The 12,447-nt window shown below is 37.2% G+C and overlaps 1 non-coding gene across 1 annotated transcript; it reads right to left on the bottom strand.

Moving 5' to 3' along the window:
• Positions 1-214: 214 nt before the first annotated feature.
• On the bottom strand, positions 215-321 carry LOC128070735 (U6 spliceosomal RNA). Its single transcript, XR_008201704.1, has one exon. It is a non-coding gene; the product is annotated as a U6 spliceosomal RNA (small nuclear RNA).
• Between the last annotated feature and the right edge of the window lie 12,126 nt (positions 322-12,447).

Genomic DNA, 12,447 nt, shown 5'->3' with positions numbered 1-12,447 from the left:
ATGCCTTTCTCCTTTTCTGAACTTATTTGCATGTCCTCCATTAAGGATGGAAATCCTGAGAAGAGGCAGTGGTTGGGGGGCTTTTTTGAGTTTATATGAAGGAAAAGTTGAGTTGTAACAATCCTAGATTTCTTAACCTTACTTTCAAAGTCTTGGATTGTTCACTTTAACATCATGTGTGTCTTTTTTCTTTTTTTTACAGTCCAAAGGTCTTGAAAACATGGACTGCTTCATGAGTTTGTGTGTCACTCTTATGCAGGGGCCATGCTAATTGTCTCTATATCATGCCAATTTTAGTATAAGTGTTGCTGAAGCGAGCACTCATATTTGTCAAGTTTATCAATCTATATATTTTCCATCAAATCTATTAAATATAGTCATAGGAACATAAAGATACAAATGAAGTTTAAAATAGAAATTTTAATAATTTAGTGAAATAATTTACTTCTTAGTGTTTTTGTTTTCTTAGAATTTATCATTTAATATAAAGTTTGCTACAAACTGAAGTTAATTCCTAATTCATTCAGATCACTAAAGTGAGAGTCAGTGAATTATTACCTTAGGCCAATTATAGTTCTTTGGCAATCTTAAGAGTTAATATAGCTTTTCAAGTTTGTCTACTTGACAGCTAGGTAAGAGCTTTTGCCCTGAGAATATCTGGTTCACTAAATAGAGAATCATCCCTGATATCTCAGTTGGTAATGCATCTGCCTGCAATGCAGGAGACCCTAGTTCCATTCCTGGGTCAAGAAGATCCACTGGAGAAGGAAGAGACAACCCATTCCAGTATTCTTGGGCTTCCCTTGTGGCTCAGCTGGTAAAGAATCTGCCTACAACGCAGGAGACCTGGGTTCAATCCCTGGGTTGGGAAGATCCTCTGGAGAAGGAAAAGGTTACCCACTCCAGTATTCTGCCTTGAGAATTCCATGGGATGCATTCCAAGAGTTGGACACGACTGAGCGACTTGCAATTCACTTCAATAGAGAATCATAGAATTTTTAAAGCCCAATTACACATGGGGAATTAGCACTTTAACTCTTGATGATCTTAAGGATACAATCAGAGAAGCCTCCTGATCCATATTAATTTTGTAATAGTTAAGTGAAGATAACCTTCCTTCATAGCTATGCTGTTCATATTTCATTTAATAATAAAAATTTAAGGCAGGAAACCAAACAATCCAGTTAAGAACAGCAAATTGTAACACAGTTCACTAATCTCAACTTCAGCATGTTAAATTTAATATATATGTACATATGGCTGCTGAGTTTTCCAAAGTCATATTTGAAAATCCACAGAATATGTATGAAAGTGTTAGTTGGTCAGTTGTATCTGACTCTTTGCGACTCCATGGATTATATAGCCCTCCAGTTTCCTCTGTCCATGGGATTTCCCAGGCAAAAATACTGGAGTGGGTTGCCATTTCCTCTCCAAAGGATCTTCCTGACCCAGTGATCAAATCTGGGTCTCCTATATTGTAGGAAGTTTCTTTACCATCTGGGCCATGTGTCAGTGTCTCAATTTGAGGCTGTCTGTACATGTTATGAATACTCTTTTTTTTGTTGTAGTTGTAGAGACAAAATGAAGTCATTTTAGTAAAATTCGTTGCATAACATCTAGGTTCATGTTGAGTTATTTTTATTTCTTGTTAGGTTCTCATTAGTTCTTTATTCTATACATAGCAATGTATGTGTCAATCCCAATCAAACTCTTGATATCCATAGGTTTCTTCTCTAAGTCTGAATATTCTTAATGTATATATTACCTGTAACTATTTAAAACTATGTATGTAATTATATTCATTTAATCTTTGTATCAAAGCTGTTATCCCCATTTTAAAGGTAAGAAATATTTCATTTTATAGGAATGCTAAGTAAATTGCCTAAGCTCATATAGCTAGCATATTACTTTTTTAATTTAAATTTTATTTTTTTACTTTACAATACTGTATTGGTTTTGCCATACATTGACATGAATCCATCACAGGTTACTTTAAAAATTATTTTGTATAAATAAATGCTTATGTGTGATGTTACTTTGGAGAAAGCAATGGCACCCCACTTTAGTACTCTTGCCTGGAGAATCCCATGGACAGAGGAGCCTGGTGGGCTGCAGTCCATGGGGTCACCAGGAGTCAACTTAATCCAAAATATAAAATGGAATTGAAATTTTTAAGTGATTTTATCAAGTGATGTGAAATATTATTTTACATAATATTTCAAATAAACTTTAATTCTGTAATCCAAGTTACTTTACTTTTCAGATTTAACACTTCTCATAAAAGTAAATGCTCTTGATGAGTCTTTTTTTCTTACTTGTTTCTTCTTTGCCTATGTCTAACAGAATCCTGACATTTAGGGTACATATTTATGTACATCAGTAGTGACCTTTTTCATTTCTGAACTTTAGAAAGGAAAAGATAAATGTTTGGGTACTGTCATCGCTCATTTTCTATGAACAGACTCTATGACAAGTGCATATCAGTCTCATTGCCAAGTATGTTGCAGGTGAATGCAACTGTCTATGTAGATCTTCCTCGACTTACAATGGGGTCATGTTCCCAAACACATTGTAAGTTGAAAATATTATAAGTCAAAAATGCATTTAATACACCTAACCTACTAATACACTTAATCATAGCTTAGTCTAGCCTACTCTAAAGTTGCTCAGAACAAATACATTAGCCTGCAATGGGCAAAATCATCTAACACAAAGCCTATTTCATAATAAAGTGCTTAATGTCTCATGTAGTTTACTACTGTACTGAAAGTGAAAAACAGACTGGTTGTAAGCATATCAGTTATTTATGCTTATGATCATGGGTGATGGCTGAATGGGAACTGACTCTTGCCCAGCATCAAGAGAGGGTAACACACTATATACTGCTAGACCAGGAAAAAATAAAAATTCAAAATTTGAACTATGGTTTCTACTGAATTCGAATTGCTTTTGCACCATAGGTAAGGTTGAAAAAAATCATTAAGTTAGAGGACTGTCTGTATTTTTAAAGAAGAGATGGTAATGGTATCTGAATTTTTTTTTTTACTTTCCAGTGAACTGCCAACTATGAAGAATGGTAATGCCTGAGCCCAATACTGTGTGTGCCAAATTCTTAAAAATATGGTCTCTCTCAATAATGTCAATGACTAATATTTAATAATTCAAATGATCAAAGAAATATTCTAAAAGTTTTATGGTATTTCAAAAGAACTACACAGTAAGGAATATGGCATATTTTCTAAGCCATCATAGACCAACTTAAAAACTACAGAAATAAACACCATATTGTTGTACAATGTCAATCATGATGGAAATGTAAAAATAACTGAATTAACAGTTAAAGCAAATGTCAAATCTAAAGCAGTCTATGCTACAAACTCAAATCTTCCGAATTTTCAGTCTATCAATTAAAAAGCACAGAAAATCTGTAACAAAATTACTCATTTTCATATTTGTTATTGAGATTAAATAATAATTTTTATGTAATTTGGGGATTGGGCATCTGAGATCCGAGAACAAGGCATATAATTATAAATATATTTACATAGAATGGCTTTTGTCATTTTAATTAGATTTTCATTTAAAATTGATCTTAAGTTGTTGAAATTTGTCAAAAACCATTCATACATTTTGATAAAGAAAGCATTCTAGGTTTTTTTCCCTTCTGTGTATACCAGTGGGCATACATGAAAACTTAAATGCATGAAAATTTAAATGTTAATCTTCAGCTAGATTCCTCCCACGGTGTGTTAAGAACTGTATAAAAACAGTTTCACAAAGTGAAAGACTTTAGATACATCCTAATTAAAATCATTGACCAAAAAAATCAAAGGATGTAAGTCTGATGATGAGGCTAGTCCATGTTTTACGTGGCATGCCACCATGCAAATATATGAAACCAAGCATAGATAACTCACTGAATGCATCCAGTAACTTTAAATAGGCACACATTTTAAGTCTATCCTTTATTCAGATCTGTTCTCAGTTAAATGCATGCATTAATTATTAAAAAACAGACTAGTTTTGTGAAAGAAAAGAATATTTTGGTCTGGAATGCATTTTATTCAGGCAAAGTGCTTAAAAACAAACACATAGCCCACTCATAATAGCAGTCTCTGGGTTTGCTTGCAGGGGGTATTAATCATCTATCTACCACAAATATATATACTTAATGAGAAATTTGATATATTGCATAAATTTCAATTTGGTCAATGCACAGTCATTATATACAATGAATCCACACTATTAGATTAGTAAACACCATAAGGTATGTTATTGCATGCACTCAGAAGAAGAAAAATCAATTGTCTTTTAACTGTACAACTGCTTAAGTGCTTATTTCAGGGTAAGTATGCCCTGCTTGGCGCTTCCCTGGTGGCTCAGACCATCTGCCTGGAGTGCAGGAGACCTGGGTTGGGAAGATCCCCTGGAGGAGGGCATGGCAACCCACTTCAGTATTCTTGCCTGGAGAATCCCCATGGACAGAGGGGCCTGGCGGGCTACAGTCTATGGTGTCACAAAGAGTCAGACACAACTGAGTGACTTTCATTCACTTATGCCCTGCTTTGGGGCAAAAGTCAGTATGATATTTACATAATTAATGAAGACCAAACACAAAAGAATGATTTTCTTAGCATAAAAATGGAAAACTTCATGCAGTAAATTTCTATAGGAGCTGTCAGCTTTTCTGTGTACAAGCTGTATGATCTTGGGCCAGTGATTTAACCTCTCTGTGATTATTTCATTATCTTTTAAATAGGGATACTAGCAAAACTTATCATAAAAGGTTGTTGGAAGAGATAATGGAAAATGCATGTAATGCTCTTAGAATGATGCTGAGCATATAGTAAATGTACAATGAATGTGAGCTGTTATCAGTGCAAAACACTCCTAGTTTGTTGCACAAAAGTATTCTTTCAACTCAGGTCTTAAAAGACAGAAATGTATGTATTCATCTATTAAATAGTTAACTATATCTTTTTGAAAGTACTACTCACAAGTAAACTCTAACTAAAAGTCTCTAAAAAACTGTTTGACTTGGTTCCTAGTACATAGAGGAGAAATGAAAGTTGCAAGGAAAGTTTTGGAGCTCAGAGGTTCAACTAATTCATAGTCTTTAGGTTAGGAGAGTCTGGAAGTAACACAGGCATGTTACTTTCAACCTAGGACATTTGAAAGAAAATATCTCTCAAAATTTTAATCTTACAAATAAAGTTAAGAACTATATTCAGACATAATAATTGCCAGTAATATATTATTGTTATGCCAAGCCCACCATTTATTTTTTCTGTGCAAAAAAAATTTTAAAAGAAAATATATAATCTTGTTTGGCCAATATTTAATGGGAAAAGTTGAAAAATTTTTTTGGGGGGGCTTTTTTTTTAACTTTTTATTTTTAGTTTATTTTACTTTATAATATTGTATTGGTTTTGCCATACATTGACATGAATCCACCACGGGAAAATTTTTTTTAAATTAAAGGATAATTGACTTACAATATTATATTAGTTTGAAATTGGCATTCTTAATAATTATTTCAATAGCATGGCTCATACTGGCTTACTTCATGATTGATTATGCTCAATTCAATGACTCATAATTCATCTGATCATCAAAATTCTAATTAATAGACAAAGAGGGCATTTAGTAATGGCTTGGGCACTATTACATAAATCACCAGGGGATTAGGTTTTATGTTTTTCTGCTACAATGAGAGAGCTCTAATATGCAAAACTGCTCATCAAATTAAGGTAATATTTCACATGCTGAGAACTATAATTTATTACCAGGATCAAGACCATTCCCATGGAAAAGAAATGCAAAAAAGCAAAATGGCTGTCTGGGGGGGCCTTACAAATAACTGTGAAAAGAAGAGAAGTGAAAAGCAAAGGAGAAAAGGAAAGATATAAGCATCTGAATGCAGAATTCCAAAGAACAGCAAGAAGAGATAGGAAAGCCTTCCTCAGTGATCAATGCAAAGAAATAGAGGAAAACAACAGAATGGGAAAGACTAGAGATCTCTTCAAGAAAATTAGAGATACCAAGGGAACATTTCATGCAAAGATGAGCACAATAAAGGACAGAAATGGTATGGACCTAACAGAAGCAGAAGATATTAAGAAGAGGTGGCAAGAATACACAGAAGAACTGTACAAAAAAGATCTTCATGACCAAGATAATCATGATGGTGTGATCACTCACCTAGAGCCAGACATCCTGAAATGTGTAGTTAAGTGGGCCTTAGAAAGCATCACTACCAACAAAGCTAGTGGAGGCGATGGAATTCCAGTTGAGCTATTTCAAATCCTAAAAATATGATGCTGTGAAAGTGTTGCACTCAATACGCCAGCAAATTTGGAAAACTCAGCAGCGGCCACAGGACTGGAAAAGGTCAGTTTTCATTCCAATCCCAAAGGAGGCAATGCCAAAGAATGCTCAAACTACCGCACAATTGCACTCATCTCACATGCTAGTAAAGTAATGCTCAAAATTCTCCAAGCCAGGCCTCAGCAATACGTGAAGCATGAACTTCCAGATGTTCAACCTGTTTTTAGAAAAGGCAGAGGAGGAACCAGAGGTCAAATTGCCAACATCCACTGGATCGTCGAAAAAGTAAGAGAGTTCCAGAAAAATATCTCTTTCTGCTTTATTGACTATGCCAAAGCTTTTGACTGTGTGTATCACAATAAACTGTGGAAAATTCTGAAAGAGATGGGAATACCAGACCACCTGATCTACCTCTTGAGAAACCTATATACAGGTCAAGAAGCAACAGTTAGACCTGGACATGGAACAACAGACTGGTTCCAAATAGGAAAAGGAGTACATCAAGGCTGTATATTGTCACCCTGCTTATTTAACTTATATGCAGAGTACATCATGAGAAATGCTGGGCTGGAAGAAGCATAAGCTGGAATCAAGATTGCCAGGAGAAATATCAATAACCTCAGATATGCAGATGACACCACCCTTATGGCAGAAAGTGAAGAGGAGCTAAAAAGCCTCTTGATGAAAGTGAAAGAGGAGAGTGAAAAAGTTGGCTTAAAGCTCAACATTCAGAAAACGAAGATCATGGCATCCAGTCCCATCACTTCATGGCAAATAGATGGGGAAACAGTGGAAACAGTGGCTGACTTTATTTTGGGGGGCTCCAAAATCATTGCAGATGGTAATTGCAGCCATGAAATTAAAAGATGCTTACTCCTTGGAAGGAAAGTTATGGCCAACCTAGATAGCATATTCAAAAGCAGAGACATTACTTTGCCAACAAAGGTCCATCTAGTCAAGGCTGTGTTTTTTCCAGTGGTCATATATGGATGTGAGAGTTGGACTGTGAAGAAAACTGAGCGCTGAAGAATTGATGCTTTTGAACTGATGTGTTGGAGAAGACTCTTGAGAGTCTCTTGTACTGCAAGGAGATCCAACCAGTCCATTCTGAAGGAGATCAACCCTGGGATTTCTTTGGAAGGAATGATGCTAAAGCTGAAACTCCAGTACTCTGGCCACCTCGTGTGAAGAGTTGATTCATTGGAAAACACTCTGATGCTGGGAGGGATTGGGGGCAGGCAGAGAAGGGGACGACAGAGGATGAGATGGCTGGATGGCATCACTGACTCGGTGGACATGAGTTGAGTGAACTCTGGGATTTGGTGCTATACAGGGAGGCCTGGTGTGCTGCAATTCATGGGGTCACAAGGAGTTGGACACGACTGAGCAACTGAACTGAACTGAACTGAAATATAATTCTTAGCTTAATTTGTAAGATTAAAATCCACCCTATAATTGCTATCATTTTTTTCAGTTTTTACAGTGACATTTTACCTATTAAAAAGTACTTATTAAAAAACACGTTGAAAGGAAATAGATTGAAAAAAGGCAAATTAGTCCTGCACTCGTATATCTCAAAAATTGACACAAATATAGAAAATATACCATACACACTTCTTACATAAAACAGGCATGTTTAGTTTCAACCTAAGTCATTTGAAAGAAAATATCTCTTCATGCCATGCTATGTCATCAATACCACTAATCTGCAAAAATTACTTGGTTAAGAAAATAGTCCGAATGATATATCATATATATATAATATGTTTTAATTGAAATAGAAGTTAATTGTTGGTCTAAAGTTTGTAACATTACTTGAAATAGCTAAATAATTCCAAAGAGGTATTATGACTATAATCTCCCTTCCATTTTGAATTTTAGATTCTTTCCAAGATTGCCAAATTCAGACTTAAATTGAAGTAAGTGGGGAAAAGCACTAGACCATTCAGGTATGACCTAAATCAAATCCCTTATGGTTATACAGTGGAAGTGAGAAATAGATTTAAGGGACTAGATCTGATAGATAAAGTCCCTGATGAACTATGGATGGAGGTTTGTGACATTGTACAGGAGACAGGGATCAAGAAAAAGAAATGCAAAAAAGCAAAATGGCTGTCTGAGTAGGCCCTACAAATAGCTGTGAGAAGAAGAGATGCAAAAAGTAAAGGAGAAAAAGAAAGATATACCCACTTGAATGCAGAGTTCCAAATAATAGCAAGGAAAGATAAGAAAGCCTTCCTCAGTGATCAATGCAAAGAAATAGGGGGAAACAACAGAATGGGAAAGACTCTTCAAGAAAATTAGAGATACCAAGGGAATATTTGATGCAAAGGTGGGCTCAAAAAGACAGAAATGGTATGGACCTAACAGAAGCAGAAGATATTAAGAAGAGGTGGCAAGAATACAAGAACTGTACAAAGCAGATCTTCACAAGATCACTATGGTGTGATCACTCACCTAGAGCCAGATATCATGGAATATAAAGTCAAGTGGGTCTTAGGAAGCATCACTACAAACAAAGGTAGTGATGGTGATAGAATTCCAGTTGAGCTATTCCAAATCCTAAAAGATGATGCTGTGAAAGTGCTGCACTCAATATGGCAGTAAATTTGGAAAACTCAGCAGTGGCCGCAGGACTGGAAAAGGTCAGTTTTCATTCTAATCCCAAAGAAAAGCAATGCCAAAGAATGCTCAATCTACTGCACAATTGCACTCATCTCACACGCTAGTAAGGTAATGCTCAAAATTCTCCAAGCCAGACTTCAGCAATAGGTAAACCATGAACTTCCATATGTTCAAGGTGGTTTTAGAAAAGGCAGAGGAACCAGAGATCAAATTGCTGACATCTGCTGTGCCAGGAGCCAGCATGGGAGATCCCACTCATGACAAGGTCATGCGGAAGAGGCCTGACAGGCAAAGGTGAGTCAGGACTCAAGGGGTCCCCTGGATCTGCTCGAGCATCTACCCACAAAACCAAAATCTATCTGTTATACTACACTCTTCTGACATTAACAGGGGCTATCCCGACCACCTTTCTCTGGAAAATTAACTTAGAGCTCCAGTTAATAGTCTCCTGCATATAAAAGGAGTGTCTCAGCTCAAACCTCTCTGCTGGCAGTCTAGCTTGTGTGACAGGTTTATCCACACTCTTGCTACTACGCACATGATTGTTTACAAGCTCTCAAACATAAACAGCACAGAGAGTTTGGAGTATTTTGAAAGTCTTAGTTAGCATAGGGTTTTTCTAAAGATAAAAATCATGTTGGTGAAGGGTTTCATTGCTGAGTTAATGATTGCCGCCAGGCCTCCATACCCTTAGGCACCTGGGAGTATGTTAATCAATGTAACTGGAATGTAGAAAAAGAAATATACTAATTTTGATGTTAGCAATACTAGACTTTTGAGTTAATGAATTTTCTCTTTGCTATAAATCACTGTACTCCTCTTTCTTTGTTATAAATCATTGTATCCTTGCTATGTAAGAATGTAACTTTATCACTATCTTAAGACTAAGCAAATCTTAAGGGAAAACAAGTTTTCTGATTGACTAACCTTTATCGATAGAAAGAAAGACAGGGCCATAAAATGTTAATCGGTCTTCAGACCAGAAGATATTGTAAACAAACATAAGACCCTTGAAAGAACAAAGGTATGCAAAGAACACTCTGTCTTTAGATAAGGGTCAGAGCAGCTGACCCTGCGTGACTCTGCTTCTTACATTTATCTCTATGTACAACTTAAAGTATAAAAGCTTCCCTGAAAAATAAAGAGACAGACCAGGACCAGTTCCGAGAAAGCCTGGTTCCCCTGTGTCATTCTTTCTTTCAATTCTTTCTCTCACTCTTATTCTCCTTTTCAGGCTGATCCCTTGGAGCACAGAGGCTCTCTGCATTCACTTTTTTGCCTGGGCTTCTAAGACTTGATGGGGAAGGCGCTCTGTGTCTTCACTCCTTCAGGAGACCGAGAGGGCACCTGCGGCCTACGTGAACAGAGAAAGTCCCTTGTCTGAGGCTTTATTGGCTTTCTGTGTAAACCAAGGAATATCAGCCTCTTTCTCTCCTCTATTCTCTTAACTGCAAATTCTTTCCTTATCTCTCTCTATATCTATATCTATATATCTGTATCTTGCCTCACTGTCCACACTTTGGATACCATGGATCCAACCAGGGCTGGACCCTGGTACTGCTGAATCATCGAAAAAACAAGAAAGTTACAGAAAAATATCTATTTCTGCTTTATTGACTATGCCAAAGCCTTTGACTGTGTGGATCACAATAAACTGTGGAAAATTCTGAAAAAGATGGGAATACCAGACCACCTGACCTGCCTCTTGAGAAATCTGTATGCAGGTCAGGAAGTAACAGTTAGAACTGGACATGGAACAACAGACTGGTTCCAAATAGGAAAAGGAGTACATCAAGGCTGTATACTGTCACCATGCTTATTTAACTTACATGCAGAGTATATCATGAGAAACGCTGAGCTGGAAGAAGCACAAGCTGGAATCAAGATTGCCAGGAGAGGTATCAATAACCTCAGATATGCAGATGACACCACCCTTATGGCAGAAAGTGAAGAAGAACTAAAAAGCCTCTTGATGAAAGTGAAAGAGGAGAGTGAAAATATTAGCTTAAAGCTCAACATTCAGAAAACTAAGATCATGGCATCCAGTCCCACCACTTCATGGCAAATAGAAGGGGAAACAGTGGAAACAGTGGCTGACTTTATTTTGGGGGGCTCCAAAATCACTGCAGATGGTGACTGCAGCCATGAAATTAAAAGGCGCTTACTCCTTGGAAGAAAAGTTATGACCAACCTAGACAGCATATTAAATTTTGCCATACATAAGAAGAAAGTATATAAAATGAATTTAGTTAAAATTATTTGAATGCAAACATTTAAACAGTTTGTGTATTTCTAGAAATGTTTAAACACCCCATTATGTGTCATCATTGCTGTTGGTGGTGTTTAATCGCTCAGTCATTTCAAATTCTTTGTGAACCCATGGACTGTAGCCCACCAGGCTTCTCTATCCATAGGATTTCCCAGGCAAGAATACTGGAGTGGGTTGCTATTTCCTTCTCCAGGGGGCAATATTCCCTACCCAGGGATCGAACCTGCATATCCTGCATTAGCAGGTGGGTTCTTTACCACTAAGCCACCTAGGAAGTCCTTATATGTCATTCAGTTCAGTTCAGTCACTCATTCATGTCCGACTCTTTGCGACCCCATGAAATGCAGCACGCCAGGCCTCCCAGGGACAGGGGAGCCTGGTGGGCTGCCGTCTATGGGGTCGCACAGAGTCGGACATGACTGAAGCAATTTAGCAGCAGCAGTAGCAGGCCTCCCTGTCCATCACCAACTCCTGGAGTTCACTCAAACTCATGTCCATCGAGTCAGTGATGCCACCCAGCCATCTCATCCTCTGTCATCCCCTTCTCCTCCTGCCCCCATCTCTCCCAGCATGAGTCTTTTTCAGTGAGTCAACTCTTCACATGAGGTGGCCAAAGTACTGGAGTTTCAGCTTTAGCATCCTTCCAAAGAAAGGACAGGTGACTGGCTCATGATCAGGACATACACTTTGACTTGTCCTTCCATAGCTGCCTTGGGTCTGTGACACACATTTACAAAGGGGGTCTGTGTGCAATCTGTGCTCACAAAACTGAGAAAAACTAATTGTGTCCGATTTAATTCCCCAGCTTCCTAGAAACTAGTGGTGCATTTGACTTCAATGCCATCTAGTTCCTAGCTCCAGTTCCACTTTCAATGGCCTCACCATGTAATAAATAACATAACTTATTCTCATAAGCTTTCCAAAGTCCCATGAAGTAGTCCTTTTTTCATTTAGCTTAGACTCCTCAAAATACAAGTCAGTATATATTTGAGTATACATGTTTTATAAGACACTGGAAGGAAAGAGTAAGCTTTGAGTGTTGGCTTGAGAAATTTTAAAAGTTAGTTTCCACCATAGATGCCTGGTCTTTGCTCCTGTTAGATTAATAATTCACTTGTTTATGCCAGATTACAAATAGGTTCAGTAACAGATATTTTCTAAAAAATGAGACACAGCTAAGGAAATCTTCTCCAAAATTTACTTGTCTTATTCTCAGTATCTCAGGA

This window comes from Budorcas taxicolor, chromosome X (genome assembly GCF_023091745.1).
Source record: "Budorcas taxicolor isolate Tak-1 chromosome X, Takin1.1, whole genome shotgun sequence".
NCBI classification, from domain to species: domain Eukaryota; kingdom Metazoa; phylum Chordata; class Mammalia; order Artiodactyla; family Bovidae; genus Budorcas; species Budorcas taxicolor.
Note: the sequence above shows the minus strand (reverse complement) of the source record. Positions and strands in the feature narration are given on the sequence as shown.